Source organism: Hyaena hyaena, unplaced genomic scaffold (genome assembly GCF_003009895.1).
Source record: "Hyaena hyaena isolate Hyena2069 unplaced genomic scaffold, ASM300989v1 scaffold_185, whole genome shotgun sequence".
Lineage (NCBI taxonomy): Eukaryota > Metazoa > Chordata > Mammalia > Carnivora > Hyaenidae > Hyaena > Hyaena hyaena.
The window spans coordinates 255450-277012 of NW_024080816.1; positions in this window are offsets into that span (position 1 = coordinate 255450).

The window sequence follows — 21563 nt, forward strand, 5'->3', positions numbered from 1 at the left end:
TAGCCACCCAAAATGCTGGCCGTTCAGTCTGGCTCAAGGCCCCATCCAACTGAGGGTATCAGGCGGGAGAGTATACTAAACACACACCCACTGGTCAGCCAGCACCCCTGAACACAGTCAAGCTGAACAGACTTTCTGACAAGCACAAGCATGTATGATGCAGGCTCTAAAGGGTTAGGGGGAAGGTATAGTCATTTACTGAACTTTGAAAGAATGCACACGATATTGAAGTGTTGTCTACAACATTAAATAGTAACTCAGAGTGAAAAAAAGCCTAATATTTACTCACCACATCTGTGTTCTACCTTCACCGTTGTATTTACTTTGCCATCTAATTTCAGTATCAGTAACTACAAGTTTCCATGTGACACAACTGTTGCATAGGTGACAAAGGGAGGAGTGGTGAAAATAAAAATTGATGCCTCAAAATGTGTTTTAAATGCTGCTTAATTAAAAAAAATAATAGTATGAAGGCTTCTCTTCAGTTCTCCCATTTGCTACTAAAAAGTATTGACATAAAACCTTCCCCTCATAGTAAAAACAATAAAGTTCACTGACAATAAAAACATTACTTAGTATGTACCATGTCAAGTGTAAGAAAGAAAAATTATTTGCAACATTTTTATAAGTCAAACAGACAAGTTTACAAGGAGCCCATTTTGTTTCTCTACAAGCTACTCTGAATTTGGTATCTTGATGTCTTTACCTCCCTCCATCTATTTCTCTTCTGCACTACCCACAATCCTAATGTCGCTTTGTACAAGAAAGGACTTTGAAAAATCCTTACCAGCAGTAACACTTTACTGTAAATTAGTTTCATAATGCCCACTAGTATCCGTTCATCTATGATGTATACCAAAAGGAGACAACTTCCGGGCATGATTCTCTAATACAAATAACTCTTATACCTAAGTTGGGGAAATAGTAGAAAGCAGAAGCCATAGTCCTCTTAAAATCTATGGACACTGCAAAATAATAATAATAATAATAATAATAATAATAATAATAATAATATGGGGATCACCACTTACTCCATTAGGGCTCAAGGCAGTCTTAATAAACTTAATTGTTAATTGCTTGATTCCTCTAGAGGACACACTTGTTTATTAAAAAACACTAACATTTTTGGTGCACCTGGGTGGCTCAGTCAGTTAAGCATCTGACTTTGGTTCAGGTAATGATCTCCCAATTTGTGGGTTCTAGCCCCACATCAGGCTCTGAGTCAGAATTTGGAGCCTGCTTCAAATTCTGGGTCTCCCTTTCTCTCTCCCCCTCCCCTGCTCACACTCAGTCTGTCTATCTCTCTCAAAAATAAAAATATAATAAAAATTTAAGAAACACTAACATTATTAGCAATTCATGACCAATGTTCTAAATGTTTCCCTAAATTCAATAAGAATTTCATATACATCTCCTTTACGTTAGACTATTAAGGTTTATTCTTATCTCAAGTTATCTCTATCAAGAATTAAAGAGTGAGGGTGCCTGGATGGCTTAGTCAGTTAAACATCCAACTTAGGCTCAGGTCATGATCTTGTGGTTCGTGGGTTCAAGTCCTATGTTGGACTCTATGCTGACAGCTCAGAGCCTGAGCCTGCTTTGGATTCTGTGTCTCCTCTCTCTCTGCCCCTCCCCTGCTTGCACTCTGTCTCTCTTTCTCTCAAAAATAAATAAACATTAAAAAATTCAAAATAATTGAACAGTGAATTGTGTTAAAGTTTTAGTCAATTAAAAAAATCCTTCCCCCAAATATTCCTTAGTTACGTCATACTATTTGACCAGTTTTGAACACAAACAAGTTTTCAGGAAATGATATTGATACCCCACATTTATTTGTAACAAATGGTTTCCATCAATTGAGGGAATCACAACCTTTCTCCCAAGACTGGCTTTTTGCAGGAAACTTCTAGCCCTCACTATCTCAAAATGATTATTAAGGTTTCTCCTCACTAGAGAGTTAGATCATTATTCTTCTGTTACTCCTCCTTCTTTCTATAATAGTAGAGAGGTGATGGGGAAGAGAAGATTTATCAAGTTTTTGGAACCCATTACAAGTCAAGCACTATGCTAATCTTATCTGTGCTAATAAGAGGAGCCAAGCAATTAACAGTTCAGTTGGTCAAGACTCCCTTGAGCCCTAATGGAATAACTGGTGATCCCTATAGATTTTATATTATTTTTAAAATTATTATCATTATTACTAGTTTGCAATCCCCATGGATTTTAAAAAGATTGTGGCCTCTGTTTTCCACTATCTCCCCAAGTTGGGCATAAGAGTTATTTATATTAAAGATCATGCTCAGAAGTTGTCTAACATTCCTGGTAATCTCGTTCCATCCCCAGTTTACAGGTGAAAAAAGACACTCAGAGAGATTGAATAACAGCTAGAGCACCCAGGTATGGCCCCAAAGCCCAGCTCCTTCTACTACATTCCACTGGGCACAAAGAGGCGTGGTTCAAACTGTGCATGCCCGCCTCCCCAAGGAGCTGCATTATAGTTTCAAATGAGTCACTCACTCACTGCAAACAATAGAAGATGGAATCATTGTAGACGAATGACAGGGTCCTAATTCTTTTTTACTTTATTCTAATTTACCCCATTTAAAAACTATATGTTAGAATCTTGAACAGCTCAGAGAATTTTCACACAATCATGAGAATTACTCATTTAAGATCTCTAATAAGAAAGCAGTGTGGCAGTTATCTCATGGAGGGCTATAGTCAACGTCTCCTAGAACTCTGAATGTAAATCAGAATTGTAGATGAAAAGTGGCTTTCTTCAGAGAAATAAATATTTCTTCTGGGAAGGCTATTGAAGCTCCTTTTATAGTCTCTAGAGGGCGATACAGAGCAAGCAATGGCAGAATCCGCGCATTCTGCCTGCTTCCCCAGGTATTTTCTGGTGTGCCTGGTTCGTGGCCTAGAAAGGTTCAAGGAATGAAATATTAAAAAAAAAAAAAAAAAAAAAAAAAAAAAAANAAAAAAAAGGCAGGGGCACCTGGGTAGCTCAGTAGGCTAAGTGTCCGACTTCGGCTCAGGTCATGATCTCATGGCTCGTGGGTTCCAGCCCCGCGTCAGGCTCTGTGCGGACAGCTAGCTCAGAGCCTGGAGCCTGTTTCAGATTCTGTACTTCCCTCTCTGTGACCCTCCCCTGCTGTCTGTCTGTCTGTCTCTCTCTCTCTTTCAGAAATAAATAAGACATTAAAAAAAATCATAACTTGTAGTAGAAGAACTACATTTAATTTTGCGTCGTCTTAACCAAAAGATGCCTCAAATCCAAAGTTTAAAAATTTGATAAAGGAAGAAACAGTATATCATTAACTACTCATGCTCTTGGAAAAATAGAATAGAACAACTGATTGGGGTTACAAAATCTTTTCAAATGCAGTAGAGTACAACACAAAAAGAGAGTCAGTTGATTACTGAAGTTTTTCTAAATACTCACATTTCATTTATATGACATAGAAGTAAAGTAAATACATGTCTCTCAGAGGCAGTCTGTATTAGGTTTCTGTACAAGAGGACGTTTTAGATTTATAAGATTTAGACAGTGATTTTCCTCTGAAGAGCTCAAAGTATTTTATCTATAACGTTTATATAAAAAGTACTAAACCCCTCCCAGAATGCTGAAAGCAGCTCAGGTAAACAAGAGCGCGGAATATGAGAACAGTGAGAAAGAAGGACGGAAATGGAGATGCAAATGGATCTAAAAGTGCAGATGGAGAATAAATCAATCCTTTCTGTACACAGTGTCTTTAAACACCACTGTCATGTTGTCACTCCTGAGCGAGTAAACAGACAAGCCAAGTCAGATCACTCCACTTGGGTATGTGGTGACACAGGGCAAATGGCTCTAATTCCAGGGATATGATTCCAGGGTGGCCACCTCCCATATTGAAGGGATAATCGTCTGCCATGGAGGACAGACCTTCTGATATATGACCTCTTTTATACTCAAGGGGTATAAAATTCAAGGTTAACATAAAATGATATTTGTTTATTATTTGGGTCTGCTTTCACTTGCAGACATAAACATACTGCTAAATATTTAGTAGGCAGTTTTAAAATTTATTGGGTAAGTGCCAACCTCTAGAAGAAAGATTATCTGTGTGAAGATTCTGCCCCTCGCATTGGAATACATATGCAAACTTTAACAACATACAATTTCTTTTGTAATCATAGATGCACATAAATGTGAAATTTTTGTAACCATACCTTTTATGGCTCTTTAAGATAAAAGATGAATAACATTATGGGAAACTGAGTAGCACTGAAATGTCAAGAATATCAATTGTTTATATTGCATTTTGCATTTTCCAAAAGAATATATATGAATGATATGTATATTTTTCTTCACAGTCTCCTGAAAATATATCAAAAGCTTTAATTTGATTTCTGTACTTCCGAAATAAAGTAACTTGGTAGACCTAATCTTGGCTGTATGAATACATATTGAATTTAGGAGATAGACTTGCAGTTTCTTATCTCTTTTAGCAACCTAAAAATAATAATTGGATGGAATTTCTCCCCAACTTTGATGAAAAGTACAAACACATTTTCCATCATTACCACAAGAAGGGGAAGTAGGTCTGAATATGGCTAATGATGGAATAGCATTTGATGTGAACAGTAAGAGCCTTTTCATTCAGAGATATTCAACCTGGTCCTGGAATCAGACATGTCCAGATGTAGCTAGACACATGAGTGTGTCAATGGCAGTGTCCAAACACCACTGATTAATCTAGGGTAAGGGTGCTGACTACTTAGAATATAAGCTGAAAAGCAGCAATCACTGTGAGGAAAAAATCATTTCTACTACAATCTGAAAAGATCAAAGTTAAAGACTCTGGACTTCCTTTCCAACCTGGCAAAGTACCATCCTACTCACAACTATACTTCTTCCTTAGTTTCAGGAAATGTGATTACCAACCACAATGTATTCCCGATTAGTGAATTTCATCAACATGCAAAAATCAACTGATGTGATATACCACATTAACAGATTGAAAGATAAAAACCACACAATTTTCTCAACAGGTGCAGAGAAAGCACTTGACAAAACTCAACACCTCTTAATCATAAAGCCTCTCAACAAACTAGGTTTAGAAGGAAATTACTTCAACAGAGTGGTAAATTTCAGCCTTTTAACTCTAGTTTTGTACAAACTGTATTCCCAGTCACTTGCAGGAGAACAGATGTCATTTTAACATCTATTGCCTAAAATTTATGACAAGAGGCTACCACAAGTTCAGTAATCTTTTTATTTGAACTTGTGTTTTATGAACCAATCATAATACTGCTTGACAAAAAAGTAGTGCATATATGTTTGAAATATTCCATATTATCTTTCCAGTCTACAAATGACATCTGATATACATAGGGCTCTGTGGATCCCTCTTGCAATAACTCCTCTCTAGACTTTAGGGAAGGTGGATTTTTTGGTACATCTTCTCTCTTAACTCTCACTCATATGTTCCTATATTCATACTTACTGAGCACCCATTATGTGCCAGGAGACTATTCATCTCTATTTTCCTTTTTGGATTCTATGTTTCTGTCATGTAAGAATGTCCTTAAATATGCCATTAACGGGCTTCTAGATCTTTCCTCACATTGTTCTTTGCCTCAAGAGGCCCTTTTTCCACTTTTCTCCCAGTCAGCTTCCAACTGTCATTCTGAACTCTACAGAGACAACACTATCTCTGGAAAATTTCATTAAGCATGACAGTATTGGGGCATGTGGGTGGCTCAGTTAGTTAAGCATCAGACTTCGGCTCAGGTCATGATCTCATGGTTTGTAGGTTCAAGCCCTGCGTGGGGCTCTGTGCTGACAGCTAGCTCAGAGCCTGGAGCCTGTTTCAGATTCTGTATCTCTCTTTCTCTCTGACCCTCCCCTGCTCATGCTGTCTCTCTCTCAGAAATAAATAAAATATTAAAAGAAATTAAAAAAAAAAGAATGACAGTATTTGCCCTCAGCATGGAGAAGAAAAATGGGGTATAAACCAAATAGATGCTCAGATCTCCATCAGCTACTCCTTCCCAAAGCCCTGGTGGTAGTCCCAGTCTTTCTATTCATGCGTGCCCATAACCAACTTTTCTAGAGTTGGAGATTCAGACCATATTAAATATTAAGATCTGGAAGACATTACAGAGGCAGATGACAATGCAGAATATTCTAAGTGCTTTAGATGAATGTAAAGCAGATGGGAGGTCAAAAGGTACAAACTGCCAGTTACAAAATAACTAAGTCGTCAGAATATAACATACAGCCTGGTGACTATAGTTAATAATACTGTACTGTATATTTTTTTGAAGAGCCTTAGAAGTTCTCATCACAAGAAAAAAATTGTAACTGTGTCGTGACGGATAACTAGACTTATTGGGGTGATCATTTCACAATATATACAAATAAGGAATCATGTTATACACCTGCAACTAATGTTATATGTCAATTATATTTCAAGAAAAATAAATAGATACATATACACATACATACAAAAAGCAAATGAGGAACTAGGGAAGACTTGGGGGAAGAACTGAGATTTGTCCAGGAAAATAACAATTTTATTTATTTGTGTGTGCTTTGAAGTGAGGATTAAATGAGATGATACATTTAAAACACTCTGCAAAGCAATGGCATCTAATAGCTATGTCATGAATGATATCTCTCTGATGATGATGTCAACCACTACGTACTGGCAGAGATAGTGGTAAACTTAAATACAAAAAGGCACATTACAAAGATAGAAAGGGGGGTAGATAATCAAGGACGAATGTATTCAATAGACCAGGACCTGGATGCACAAAAGGATGGCTAAGATGTGGGGGAAAAAAAAAAAAAGTACTAAAAATACTGAAAGGTGGTTGTTTATTATGCCAAGATCAAGGAAGTAGCCCAGTAAGGAGGCAAACCCTTGTTCAAAGCCAATGAATTAATCTTAAGGGAAACCGAGGAATAAAAATGGGACTATTCAATTCCAACTCTACTTCTGTTTCCTGAGAGAGATATTAGAATAGAAGGAGTAGAATTTGCCTTTATGTAAGAAAACAGATTCAAGTAGACTAAGAGGATTTGGGCTTTGCCTTGGTCAAGAGTAGGAGTGAGGGTTGGAGTTAGGATATTTTGTAAATAAAGGAGTCTCTCATCTTACCATTTCCCCCCTCTCAAGGCCCTGTTTTTTGGTCCATTTTTATTCATGTGCCTATACCTAACCTTTCCAGAATCTAGACTACAACCCACACATGTACCATCATCAAACCTTAAGGTCTGAAAGATTTTTTTCCTATTTCTACCAAGCAGCAGGAGCTGAGCACAATATCCTCTCTCTAAGAAAGAAGGATTTGTTATATCCTTCACTGATATTTTTAGTAACTTCTACGTATAAATATTATTACCCAATCCATGGTATTTAGGTGGAGCATGACTATTAGATTTAATTTCACTGTTGTTAGTGTCTAGTCATTTGTAAACTGGACTAGAAGAGTTAACTCCTTGCACAATGTGTCTATGGCAAAATGGAAAAGTATGCTCTCAGTTCAAAAACTGATTTCATTATTCTTTCAGTGACTTACTTAATAAACATTCCTTGATCCCCTTCTATAGGCCAGGCTCTGTGATTTAAAATGATTTAAAAATGAAGGAAGACACAGTATCATCAAGGAGTTACCAACCACACCTTTTATTGCCTCATTCTGAAACAATTATAATATGTTATATTATGTAATCCATGCCATATAAACATACTATGGCAATGGAGAAGATAGGGTAATCAGTGCTACATGGGGCGTTAGGGAAGGTTTCAAGGACACTTGCAAGCTAAGTCTTTAAGAGGCAGCCAAGAACTAAACACCATTTTCTTTTTAAATTTTAATGTTTTATTTATTTCTGTGAGAGAGACAGCGTGAGCAGGGGAGGATCAGAGAGAGAGGGAGATACAGAATCCAAAGCAGCCTCCAGGCTCTGAGCTAGCTGTCAACACAGAGCCCGATGTGGGGCTCGAACTCACCAACCATGAGATCATGATCTGAGCTAACGTCGGATGCTTAACCACCTGAGCCACCCAGGTGCCCCTAAGGAGGATTTTAGGCATAAAGTTCTACATGAAAAAGACACAGAAGTTTGAACATGCAGGTGTATTTGCTTCCCACTTATGGAGTAGACTGTCACCTTGCATAAAGTTGGGCCTAGGGTATAAGTGAGCTATGGGCTTAAAAACAACTTGGAACATAACTTATTTCTAGGTTAAAGGCCACTGCCACATGAATGAATAGATAGGCTAACCTCTGTTGAATTTACAATCTACACACAATATGAGAGGGCACACTGAACATACCTCTACTATAGTATTATCATATGATCATCTAATAATTATTTGCTTTCCTATATATTTGCTGTCATTAAGATGAGAATCCATTGAAAATTGGATGTTTTGATTCCTCCTAGACTCCTCCTGTATAATGTCTGATACATGGTAGGTGTTCAATAAACCATTGCTGCATTTAAAAATGGATGACAATGTAAAATATGTGATTTAGAATAGGCATAAAACAGACAAGGGGTAGGGAAGATGAGAGAAAAATAGCTATTTGTGCTTTTAAGTATGGGTACAGTTTTCCTAGGAAAAATAGAAAAATAGTTTTCCTAGGTTAAAATCTGGATATGACTTCTAGGTAAAGACAATAACTTTCATCCTTGATGAAAACAAGGATGCATGAAAGGTCCGTGAGGACCAATGAGAAATCTAATGGGGTCAGAATTTAGTGTATGCAAACAGGGTGCACATGCATTATTGCTTTCATGACCTTTGGCACTTTTCCATTTGTGGACCCATTCCTCAATTAAAAACCATATTAAAGGTGATATTGTAAAATACAAGTATATATTTTACATATAAATAAAATATATATTAGGTTATTTATAAATTTAATAATACATAAATAAACCATGTAATATAACAATAAAATATACCGTGTTGGTATAAAGTTAAATATATTCAGGCTGAATTAATGATTATTATTACCACCATATTTTTTTCTTTCTTCTAATTTTAAAATACATTAAAATTACAATATTTTCATGAACCTCTAAGAGCGTCTTGGGCCCTGGCACTGCACAATCATACACAGTGGATAAGCTGACCCTATGGATCAACTGAGCAGGAGGAAATAAATCTGGAAAGACAGGTGAAGGCTGAATGAGGAGAGTTGCAAATGCTATGTGGGCACAGACTTAATAGGGGAGAGACATGGTTAGAATCCTGAGAAGAAAGAATAGAAATGAAAATGTCCAAACAGGGACGGAAGCCTCTTGAAACCAAAGACTAATCAAGATAGGATTGCAACCATCTAGGAAAGATGGACAAGACCCTTAGTTGGTAGAAAACATGAGGAGAATGAATCGAAGAGCAATGGAGGAAACAGAAGCTATAACAACTGTGCTAAGTAAAATAACTCACAGAGAGAAAGACAAATACTAGACAATTTCATTTATATGTCGAATATATAAAAAAAAAATGAACAAAACAGTAACAGACTCATAAATACAGACAACAAACTGGTTGTTGCCCCAGGGGAGTGGGATGGGGGATGGGTGAAGTAAGGGAACGGGAGTCAAAGGTAAAAACTGCCAGTTATAAAATAAATGGGTCATGGATATATAATGTGTAGCACAGGGAATATAGACAATGATATTGTTAACAATTTTGTATGGAGGCAGATAGTGGCTAGATTTAGTGGGGATTATTTCCCAATGTATGTGTCAAATCACTACGTTGTACATCTGAAACTAATATAATTTTGTAGGTCAACTACAAAAACAAACAAACAAACAACACCCTCTTTAGCTTTCTGCTGTTACTTTGACCCCACTGCCTCTCTTTATAAGAGTCAGGCACAACTAAAGAAAACATAGCTGGGTGCCTACCGAACATAAACCTTTATTCCCAAAACATAAATTTTACTATGAAATCAGCACCCACAGTAAATAATAATGAGTAGCAAATAATTACAGAGAGAAAAGGAGAGAAGATCAATCACCCATAAACATAACTGAAACATAGGCCTTTGATTCACAAATACATATTTTCATATATACCTTAGGCAAGAAAAAAGCAAGCTAAGTATCTACGGATTTTAGCTAAACTACGCAAAATAATAATTTTAACTGCTCAGGAGCCAAATGCAATTTTTACCTTTTCTGCATTAATCGTCTTTAGCATTATTAAAAATATTTCTGAACAAAGCAATATTCATACTGAGCTAATATTAAAGAAACTAAGTAATTAAAATAATTGAGGATCACCTGAATGGGTCATGGTTCAGCATTTTTTAATATTTTAGAAAAACATGATTTTATGGCTTTAAAATACAAAGAATAATCCACACTGAACTAACAAGGAATTGCCTAAGTTTTTAATAAAGATACACTTAATGGGTAAATATGTATTTTTTGTAAACATCAAGTTTTTAAAAAGGGTTACTCACATTATTTATTTTCATTATGGAGAAACTTGTCAGGGCAATGTAAGTTTTTTCTTAACATACTGATATAAAAATAATGATTCAATGGGATTGTCATGAATGAGGTTTTACTTTATGTCTATGGTTCTTCCAAACTACATTAACAATTTGAGCTACAAAATGACCTTTGCTTTTCAGCCAAGTCTACAGCAATTTGGTGCCTCATTTTGGGAGAAGACATTTATTAAGACACACGCAACATCTGGACCATCCTGGAAGCAGGGGTGGGGGCTGGGGAGTGGGGTGGAGGGTCAGGGACACAATAGGCTTTTGTGACATCAAATGTCACAATGTCCATGAATTTAATATTTCTTCAGGGCCTAATGACTTTTAACTTAGGTTTACTTCTAACAAGGTTACTTATCAGGTTTCCTATCCTGGGGCAGTTAAGAAACAGCAAATGAGTAGTTTATAGGAACAGATTTATGTACTTTAAAAAGATGGGAAACGTAGGGAAAGTTTTATTCATAAAGATGTTCATAATGAGGTATTTGTGACAGTAAAATATTGGGAAAAAATTCAACAAAAGAAGAAAATAAGTCACAGAACACCAGTATGACAGAATGTTTTATGTTTATTAAAATAATTATATGGTATTTGTCTCACGTCATACATTATTAAAAGATTGTCAACTGTATCCAGGATCCAATAGTAGAAATGTGACCAGTCATGCACTCTACACCCACCTATGGTAATAGTATTAAAATGAGAATGCCTATATGCAAATGAGGAAATAATTAGAGGGGTGGCCACTTATGCCCTACATAGTCTACTTTAGGGGAAGATCTGAGAAGTTTATATATATTCTAAAAAATGATGTGATGAAATTGGAGAACTTAAATATAAAACATACTTTAAAGTCTGACAGGAGTCTACTCCAAACTTTTAAAAAATTTTTTGTTTTTGCCACTGAATGATCAACTCTATGATAATAATAAATGATACAATTGTTTAACTGAGTTCTTTTATCAGTATTGCTTTCTAGGAAGAACCATGAGTTCAGAAAGGGAGAAGCTCCATCTCCCTGGTGCCCTTTGTCAGTTGACAGGAGCTCTGATGGGTGTCTTCAGCCTGCTGGGTCAAGCGCTCTCCCTCTCCTTTTGCTGGCCCAAGAGGGCAGTCTCCACAGATGGGGCACACACAGACAAAAAATCATAGAAATATGGGTCCACAAAATATAGGAAAAGTAGCTTTATATAAATAAATCAACCCTGAGACTATCATTTATCCAACTGTCATTTAATGTGCACTTACTATGTGCTGGGTGCATCACTGCATTTTTAAAAATGTTTATGTATTTTAGAGAGAGAGCATGAGTGGGGGAGAGGCAGAGAAAGAGGGGGACAGAGGATCTGAAGCAGGCTCCACACTGACAGCAGAGAGCTTGATGTGGAGCTCAAATTCAAGAACCAATAGATAATGACTTGAGCTGAAGTTGGATGTTCAACTGATTGAGCCACCCAGGCCCTCCTAACCTCCTTGTATTTGACGCAATACAATTGCTGATGTTTGTATTGATAATCATGGGTCCATGTGCACAAAAATCTCAGACAAAACAAAATAAAACAAATAGTGCTCAGCCAATTCTATTTAGGAGAGTAGGGGTTTCCCTTCCCAACAATTTGATGGACTTGATGTTCAGTGATATTATCCTAGTATAGTAAACCCCAAAATACTGGACAAACACATGTGGAAAAAAAATTTCATTGTTTGGCTGACCTAGCTTAAAAAGAGAGAATTTTCCAAAAACCAGAATCTTCAGGAAGTACAAATTGAGATGAATAAGTGAGTACTGAAGCTGGTATTTATTACATATGCACCTGCTAGTAGCCTTGAGTTTCTGTGTGTGTGTGTGTGTGTTGTTGTTGTTGTTGTTGTTGTTGTTTTCTATTTGAACTATTCATTCTAGTAATTGAAGGCCAAACTAGAGGCTCAAGGAAAATAAATTGGAGAATTTGAGAGATGCCTAGCAGAAGCAAACATAAAATCACTGTGGAGGAACACACTTGAAACTTAGGCTTCAAAAATTTCCCATAGACAAATTCAAAAGAAAATGAACTCACAATGGAAAAGAAATCAATGAACCCACAAGGAAACAAGCTACCGTGAATGAGAGTCAGCAGAAGTAACATGTATAGAGTTAGGGTTAGATGCACTGCATGTATTAGAATTTTCAGGTCCAAAATATATAATGCATGTTTAATATATTTAAAATAATAAAATGAAATTCTTGGAAGTATTAAGTAACAAGACACTTTCAGAATTGACTAAGCATATTTGAAAAATAACCAAACAGAACTTCTGGAGGTAAAAAGAATAACTACTTAAAGTCAAACCTCAGAATATAAAGAGCAGAATTAATGAACTGAAATAGAGATAAATGTATATAAAATGAAATGCAGCAAAAAGAAAAAAAATGGTAAAAGAAGAAACTCATGGAGAATAAAGCAAAAGTTCTGACCTGTTAAAAGATAGTAGTCCCCAGCTATCACAGAGACACTGGGGAAGAGATCAGTTTTAAAGGTATATTGGCTGGAGATATATCTAAAGATAGATCAGGGCTAAGATCCTAGACAAAAACAGCCAACAAATTAGAAAAGGATGCTTGGGGGTAAAGCATTTCAAATGGCCTTGCTTGTGAGGTAATTAATATTTAGTAACTTCAGACACTGTGAACTCAAATAAGCATGTTACAGTTTTTTAAGATAACTAAAAATGAATGGAAACTTTAAGTTCCAAACTATTGAAGGAAGACAATAGTTCCAGGTACAGATTGGGATACCTGGCTAGCTTAGTCGGTCGGTAGAGTATGCAACTCTTGATCTCAGGGTTGTGTGATCAAGATTTTGATCTCATTCAAAAATAAAAAAATCTTGAAGGAAGACAACGGAGAAGAGAAGAAAGAAGAGAATGGAGCAAATACGATAAAGCATGAAAAAAAGGTAATGTAAAGCAACAGTAAAAGAGAAATTATGAAATACAAATGAATGAAAATGACAATAATAATATAAATAGAATAATTAGCTTTAAAAAGCTCATCAGACTGGATAAAAGGAAAAGCAAACCACAATTAACCCACACTATTTATAAGAGACACATTTAACACATGAGGAAACAATGTTGAAAGTTAAAGGATGTAAAAATTTAACAGGAAAATACTAACAAAATCATAGATAGGTATTTTAATGGGCAATACAACAGACTTCAAGGTAAAATTATTACTAGAGGTAAAGAGAGTAGAGAACACTTAGATAAGTTTTAAGATATATTTTTAAACTTGTATGCATTTAATGATATGGCCTGAAATATAAAAGGAAAACATTGAACAAAACCTGAAAAAGGAAATTATAAATTTTTATCATGGTGGGAGATTCTAACATGACTGAACAAATTGATAAGGTAGACAAAATAAAACAAGCATATAAATATGAAAATAATACCAACTATAAAATAATATTAATCTACAGGACATATATAGAACTCTGGACCAACAACCCAATAATAAACATAACTATGTGCTAGACAACAAAAAGATAATTTAAATATATTTGGAAATTTATAAACTTCTAAATGAGAAGCTATAATGAAAACTAGAGAATACTTAGAATCCAGTGATAATATAAATATTGTATATGAAAACATGTAGAATACAGCAAATAATTATTAAAGAAAAATATATAGACAACTCTTATATTTAAAAAGATTCACTAAGCTTTCAGCTTACTGTAGTATAGTGAAATAGAAGTAAGAAAAATATGCAAATTAGGTTATGTGAAAAATAAATAAGACATAGGAACAGACATCTAGTAGGAATCCTAAAATAAGAAAATAGAATGAGGAAGAGAATATTTGAACATATAATGGCTGAGGTTTCCCTAGAATTAAAAATGGTATGGAATACTCCTATTAAAGAAATACAATGCATCTTCAACAGATTAAATACATTTATAGCTGATCACATTGCTGTATGTAACAACAGCAATAATAGAGTCTAGTTTGGGAGGTTTAGAAACAAAGTGCAACTAAAAACTAAACATTGATGAGGCTGAAATTAAGGCATTCTTAGACTTCTTAAGAGGAGAACATGGTATTTTCTTAGATTTTCTTTAAAGAAGTATGCATGTTTGAAATTAAAGAGAAACTACTAAAGTTGATGTATAACATATTGCTGAAAAACAATTAGCAGAAAAAGGTGGGTAAGGAAAAGTTGACCAACAAAGGAGTAGATGAGAATGGAGAAAATGCATAAAAAATAGGAAGTACAGGGGCACCTGGGTGGCTCAGGCAGTTAAGCACCTGACTTTGGGTTGGGTCATGATCTCATGGTCTGTGAGTTGGAGGCCCACATAGGGCTCTGTGCTGACAGCTCAGAGTCTGGAGCCTGCTTCAGATTCTGTGTCTTTCTCTCTCTCTGCTCCTCCCCTACTCAGGCTCTGTCTCTCTCTCCTTCGAAAACAAATAGTAAAAAAAAATTTTTTTTTAAATAGGAAGTACAAAATAAGATGGAAGGAAACAAATCAAAATATGTTAGTATTCACAAATGTAACCCAACTAATTTCACCACTTACAGAGATTCTCCTATTTGATTTAAAAACAACACTAAAACAACCCGATAATGGTGCCTGGAAATTAGACACATAAGGACAGTAAATGGTGAAAGTCAAGCATTGAAAATTAAATAAGAGATGAACCTTAGCAACTGAAAAGCTGGAATAGCTATATTAATATCAGATAGTACAGAGATTAGGGAAAAGACCTGTCAGGATAATAAGGATCACTACTTAATGGTAAAAAGAACAGTCCATCATGAAAATAAAAATTCTGAACCTCTCTACACTTAAAAACAAATTCTGAATATAGAGAAAAGAGCATTACAAAAAGTAATCAATAAATCCATCATCGTAAGAGAAAATATTATTATGCTTTAACCAAAAAGTGATTGATCAAGCAGATGAAATAGTATTAAAATTATAGACGATTTGATCTTGATAAATAGTGATATGAAACATATTAATGTAACAAATGCTCAGAAAACAACTACTTAATGGGAAAAATATGCAAAATATTCTCATGAAAATAATAAATAAGGCCAATATAGTGGCCCTAACCAATGAAATGAAAATGAATGGACTACAAAACGAAAGTCTGAAAAGGAAGATACAAAACTGTCCTTATTTTCAGACATCCTGCTTATCTATATAGAAAATCTAAGCAACAGTATAGAAAAAAACTAACAAGAGTTTAACAAGATTGCTAGATATAAGATGTGTATAGCATCTTGTAGTCTTACTTACCAGCTAACAACAAAAATATTTCATTTTAGAAATATATTTTGTAATAATACTACAGATTCTAAAGAATATTGGCATAACACTAACAAAGCATTCAAAATCATTATAGGAAAAATTAGGAAACTTTAATAAAAGACATCAAATTATTTAACTAGCTAGGTATATATGCTAAGTTAATAGACAGGAGGGTAAAATATCATGAAGATATAAATTACCTACATTTATAGGTATAGGAAAATCTGTTTACAAACCAAAATAGAAAAGCGTTTTTAAAATAAAACATAAAAGCCCAAATCTGAAGAGAAAAGACTAACAAATTGAATACATCAAAGTCAAAAAATATTTCTATACCCAATTGCTATAAAGGCAAAAATAAAAATAAGGCATAGCCTGAAATAAGATATTTCCATACGGAGATAAATGATTAGTTTCCAGAATATACAAAGAGTACATGCAAATCAATAAGATAAAGATAATCAGCTTCATAGAAAAAAGGCAAAAGATTCAAACAAGCAATCAACAAAAAAGTAAATGGAAATGATAAATAAACATATATAAAGATTCCTGACATCAATTTTAATCGAAGAAAGTCCACACAGCTGCACTTTTCGTATCATTTCATTCTATAACCTTTCCTAAAAATGGCAGGAATGATGAATAAGACACCTGTAGCTGTGAAGATATAAATAAAAAAACATTGATTTTCCACTTACAGTATGCAGACATTTTGAAAATGTCATGAAAGAATGAAGATTAAACTTTACTACTTTTAATATTTCTTCAAATTATCATCCTTCTCCCACTTTAATAATAATAGCTTGTTATTTAACAATATAATAACAAGATTTAACTTGTTGATTGCTAAAAAGAACTTCAAATTCTAGCCATTAGCAATTATGCTCCCTGAAGTTGCAGGTCTCCACATGTTTCTCGAGTTGTACGTTCTTAAGTACAGCAAAGAACACCTTCCTGTATAGAAATCAAGAGAATTTTGGGGGCACCTGGGTGGCTCAGTCAGCTGAGCGTCCGACTCTTGATTTCAGTTCAGTTCATGATCTCACAGTTCATGAGATTGACCTCTACACTGGGCTCTGAGCTAATAGCCAGAGCCTGCTTGGGATTCTCTTTATCCCCTTCTCTCTGACTCCCCCCTCCCCAAACAAACAAACATTTTAAAAAATGAAAGAAGTTTTTTCTCTCATGAAGAATTCAGCCATCAGCCAGATTTTTCTGGAAATCCCACTTTTCCTAGTGAAGCCCACTTCTTTTTTTATTATTAAATTATTTAATGTTTTATTTATTTCTGAGTGGGGGGGTGGACAGCGTGAGCAGGGGAGGGTCAGAGAGAGAGAGGGAAACACAGAATCAGAAGCAGGCTCCAGGCTCTGAGCTGGCTGTCAGCATAGTGCCCAACGCGGGGCTCAAACCCACGAACCATGAACCCACAAACCGTGAGATCATGACCTGAGCCGAAGTTGAACTCTTAACCGACTGAGCCACCCAGGAGCCCCTAGTGAAGCCCAGTTCTATCTTGGCTAAGATCATGGGGCACAATGACCAAAGGGTCAGATGCAAAAGGGTTTTGTAATTAATAGGAGAGCTGATGGGGCAAAAGAGCAAAAGTTGAATGCATGTGAGCCAACACTACATTTTAGGCATCTCCGGTTCTGTCTACATGGTGGTAAGAAGTAGAGATACTTGGTGGTAAAAAGCAGGGAAATGGAGATCAACTATCTAAGTCTTTTGAAAAGAGCAAGGCTTTCATGTTCTAGAAAACAGGAAGTCCAAGATCCTAAGGTTTCTAGAGCAAGAGATGGTGGAGAGAAGAGTGAGTGTGGTGCTATTCCCTGAGGGCTTCCGGAAGCATCTGCATGAGAGCATCCAGGAAGAGGAGCCATGGCAATGTCCTGGAAACAACAATGAGAAAAACAATGAACTTCTCTGAGCCTACTTCCTCATCTAACTTCACAGGGCTGTGATGAAGAACAGTGCTATAAAGATACAATGTGTAAGGGGAGCCTGGGTGGCTTAGTCGGCTGAGCGTCCGACTTTCACTTAGGTCATGATCTCGCGGTTCGTGGGTTCGAGCCCCGCGTCGGGCTCTGTGCTGACTGCCAGCGCAGAGCCTGGAGCCTGTTTCGGTCTGTGACTCCCTCTCTCTCTGACCCTCCCCTGCTCATGCTGTTTCTCTCTCTCTCTCTCCTAGAAATAAATAAAAATATTAAAAAAAAAAGATACAATGTGTGAAAGCACCTTAATAGCTAACATTAGCATGGAGCTCAATGAATATCTTTCTAATTGGGAACAGAAACAACAAACAAAAACAACAAAACAGACAATGCGGCATGAATGCCTCTCAGGACAGATGTCCTAACTGGACCCTCCTCTCTTCCTTTAAGATCCAGATTGAATGCCATTTTCCTAGAAAGCCCTGCCTAGTCACCTATCTAGAACAAATGTCTGTTATACTCTACTTGATTTCTACTGGCTTTCCTATGGCCCTATCTCAACTCTCAACGACCTAATGAGGTGGCACAATAGTATTCCCATTTTAAACTTGAGAAAGTGGAGTCCAAGAAAAAATTTGTCCACCCAGCTAATAGAGGACAAAGTTAAGTCTGAACAAAGCTAGTGCGGCTCCAGCATCCTTGCTCTTAACTCCCATGCTCTACTACATAATCTAAAATTTGAATAAAAGTTCAAATTAACAAAAATATTAATATCTGGATTCATCACTCATCAAGAGGGTGGGGTAGACAGTGATAAAAGACTAATGGGAAAAGCAAGAGAATTTACGAAATCCTTGTCTTCTTGAAAGAAAAAAAAAAAAAGGAAGTCAGCAAGGGTTACCTTCCCCCCCCCTCCAGGCCATAAGTAACATTGTTACTGCTGTGTGCCCAAGTCAGTCAAAGGAAGTGCTGGCTCATCCTGCTGTCACTATCTTCGCTTCAGGGGCTTACCTGTCAGTGAGCTTGATGTTGCCGCCAACCTTCTAAACAGGGCGGTGTTCGCTCCCATTATATCTCATGCCTAAATTCTTCTCTTGTTAATACTCTTACATGTGTTTCTTTTGGAGGCATACAATGCAAGTGTAAAAGAATTAGTCTTGATGAAAGCCGTCCAATCAACAGCTATAAACTGGCAGAATTTCTACTTCCAGCCATCCCTGCAAATTGCTTAAAATGAAATACTGTAGAACTACGCCTTATCCTATGCTTCAACCCTAAAGTCAACCTTTTTCTCCAAAACAGGATACACCTAAGGGTGTGTAAGGAGTCCTGAAAAGAAACAACAAATGCTGGACCTCATTTTTTCGCTTAGCACAGAGTATTTTTTTAATGCAGTTGCATTGAGGATCATTTTATTAAAAAGAGATATATCTTGGTTCAAGTAACCAATGAAATGTGTGGAAAAAAATATTTAAATATAAACTAAGATGTCTTACCAGAAGTAGTGCTGTTATAAGAGGAGCTATCACAGGATTTTATCACAGAGTATTTCCCAGTACATATGAAAGTTTGAGATCCTAACTCTGTTCCCATGAATGACTCGCTCAGTCAGGAAGAAGAGGAATCACAACCCTGATCATACAGTGGATTGACAAAGCTGACCTTCGGTGTCTCACTCTTGAGCCAGCTGACCTGACTGACATGAACAGATGAGAATTCTCAGTGAGGACAGCAGGTACTGGTGCCCTTGCCTTGGAGTGGTGCCCAGGAGCTCCCTCTGTAGGTCAGCCCTAGATCTGCAAGGGCAGGATCAAGGGAAAACATGGGAGTTTCTCACACTACAAACCTAAATAGTTACAAGTTATAAATCAAACTAATAAATCATTAAATAAAATATTATACCTTCCCACCTATATGAACAAACCTCCATGGCAATACAGTTGAAAAAGACTAAGGCTATGGAGTTCATGAATGATAACCAGTGGACATCAAAGATGGCTGATGTTCATTATTACTGTGTATAGACGTCTCAGGGTTCAGTTGATAGACCAGCAACGCTTAGATAAATCATAAAATAAACACACACATAATTCATATATATTATGTCTAGCCCATAACATTTCATTTCCCTTGCCTTCATTTTGAGAAATAATGGTTATCATAGTTAAGATTTTCACATAGACTTTCTTATATTGACAAAAAACTCAATTAGATAAACTCTGATAGTTCTTATATTTTGTCATTAAGTTTAATGAGATAAACATTTTTGAGGCAATAACTACTAGAATTGTCAATAAAATTTTTAAAGAAAAACAAAATTAAAAAATGGCCTGTTAGTATTACTTTAATGTTCAAATTTAATGTTTAATTACTTTAATGAAGTCACAACATTTTCTACTTCTGTAGAAAAACAGAACACTATTTTAATCTCATCATGCAAGCCACCATCTCATATTTAACTTTCACTATCTCCCGAAGCAATATTTATATCTATAAAGCATTTAGGTTTTCTTCTTTCAGATTTTTCACTGCAAAGTTATTATAAAGAAAACCAAAAATAGCAATCTGTTGATCAGTTTGTTAAAATCTTTCAGTCAAGACTATCCCTTGATCCATGATAGTCAGAAAATAATGTCTCTAAAATTAGTTTTGGGGTTAGATATACATAAATTGTCCCTTTTATAGTGTTCATGACATTTCATGGAGTGCTACTTTTGCTGTGGTGCTTTTTAGTTTCTTTTTATTTAATAAAGTCATTTTCTCTAAAATATTTCAAGTTCTTTACCAAATAAAGTAAACAACCTTTAATATTTCTGGGGTTTTATGAAATAAAACTTTCACAAACAGTATTAATAGCAAGCAAGAGTTCAAACCTAATGGCCATGAGTAGCACAAATTCAAAATATATTTCTGCAAAAGACCAAGTTTCACTTCATTTATGGGTAACTGTGATGCCACATAACTGTTCTAGCATATTTTTTATTTTAATAAATCTTTAAATATTTGTATTAATATAAATATCTTAATATTATATATTAGGTATATAATATTAAATATTTTGGTAACACTGAGTAGGCCTTACCAGCCATCAGGTGTCCAAAAGTGGCTATGAGGTATATTTTGGTATCACCTAAATTTTGTTCCACCAAGACATTTCATATTTGAACAGATCCAAAAAACATAATCTCTGAGTTGTTCAAAAGGATGTCACTGCTATGAGCACATTAGAAGCTATACTTCCTAGTAAAAAAAATACCCTAAGTATTTTCAAATAAGATACTTGAAAATAAATCACATTAGATTTTGGAATATCTTTTATGAGAATATGTATAACTACACTTAGTATGATTTTTCACTTAAAAGAAGGAAAATTTGGGGGCACCTCAGTCTATTAAGTGTCTGATTCTTGATTTCAGCTCAGATCATGATCTCAGGGGTCATGGGATTGAGCCCCACATTCAGGCTCTGCACTAACAGTGCAAAGCCTGCTTGGGATTCTCTCTCCCTCTCTTACCTCCTGGCCCCCTCACGCTCACTCTCTCTCTCAAAATACAGAAATAAACATTTTTTAAAAGGGAGGTGGTGCCTGGGTGACTCAGTTGAATGTTTGCCTCTTGATTTCAGCTCAGGTCATGATCCCAGGGTTGTGGGATCAAGCCCTGCTGCACTGAGCATGGAGCCCGCTCAAGATTTTGTCTCCTTGGAAAACCTGGATGGCTCCACTATTATGTATTGGACTCTTGATTTTGGCTCAGGTCATAGTCTCATAGTTCCTGAGTTCAAGCCCTGCCTCAGGCTCTGTGCT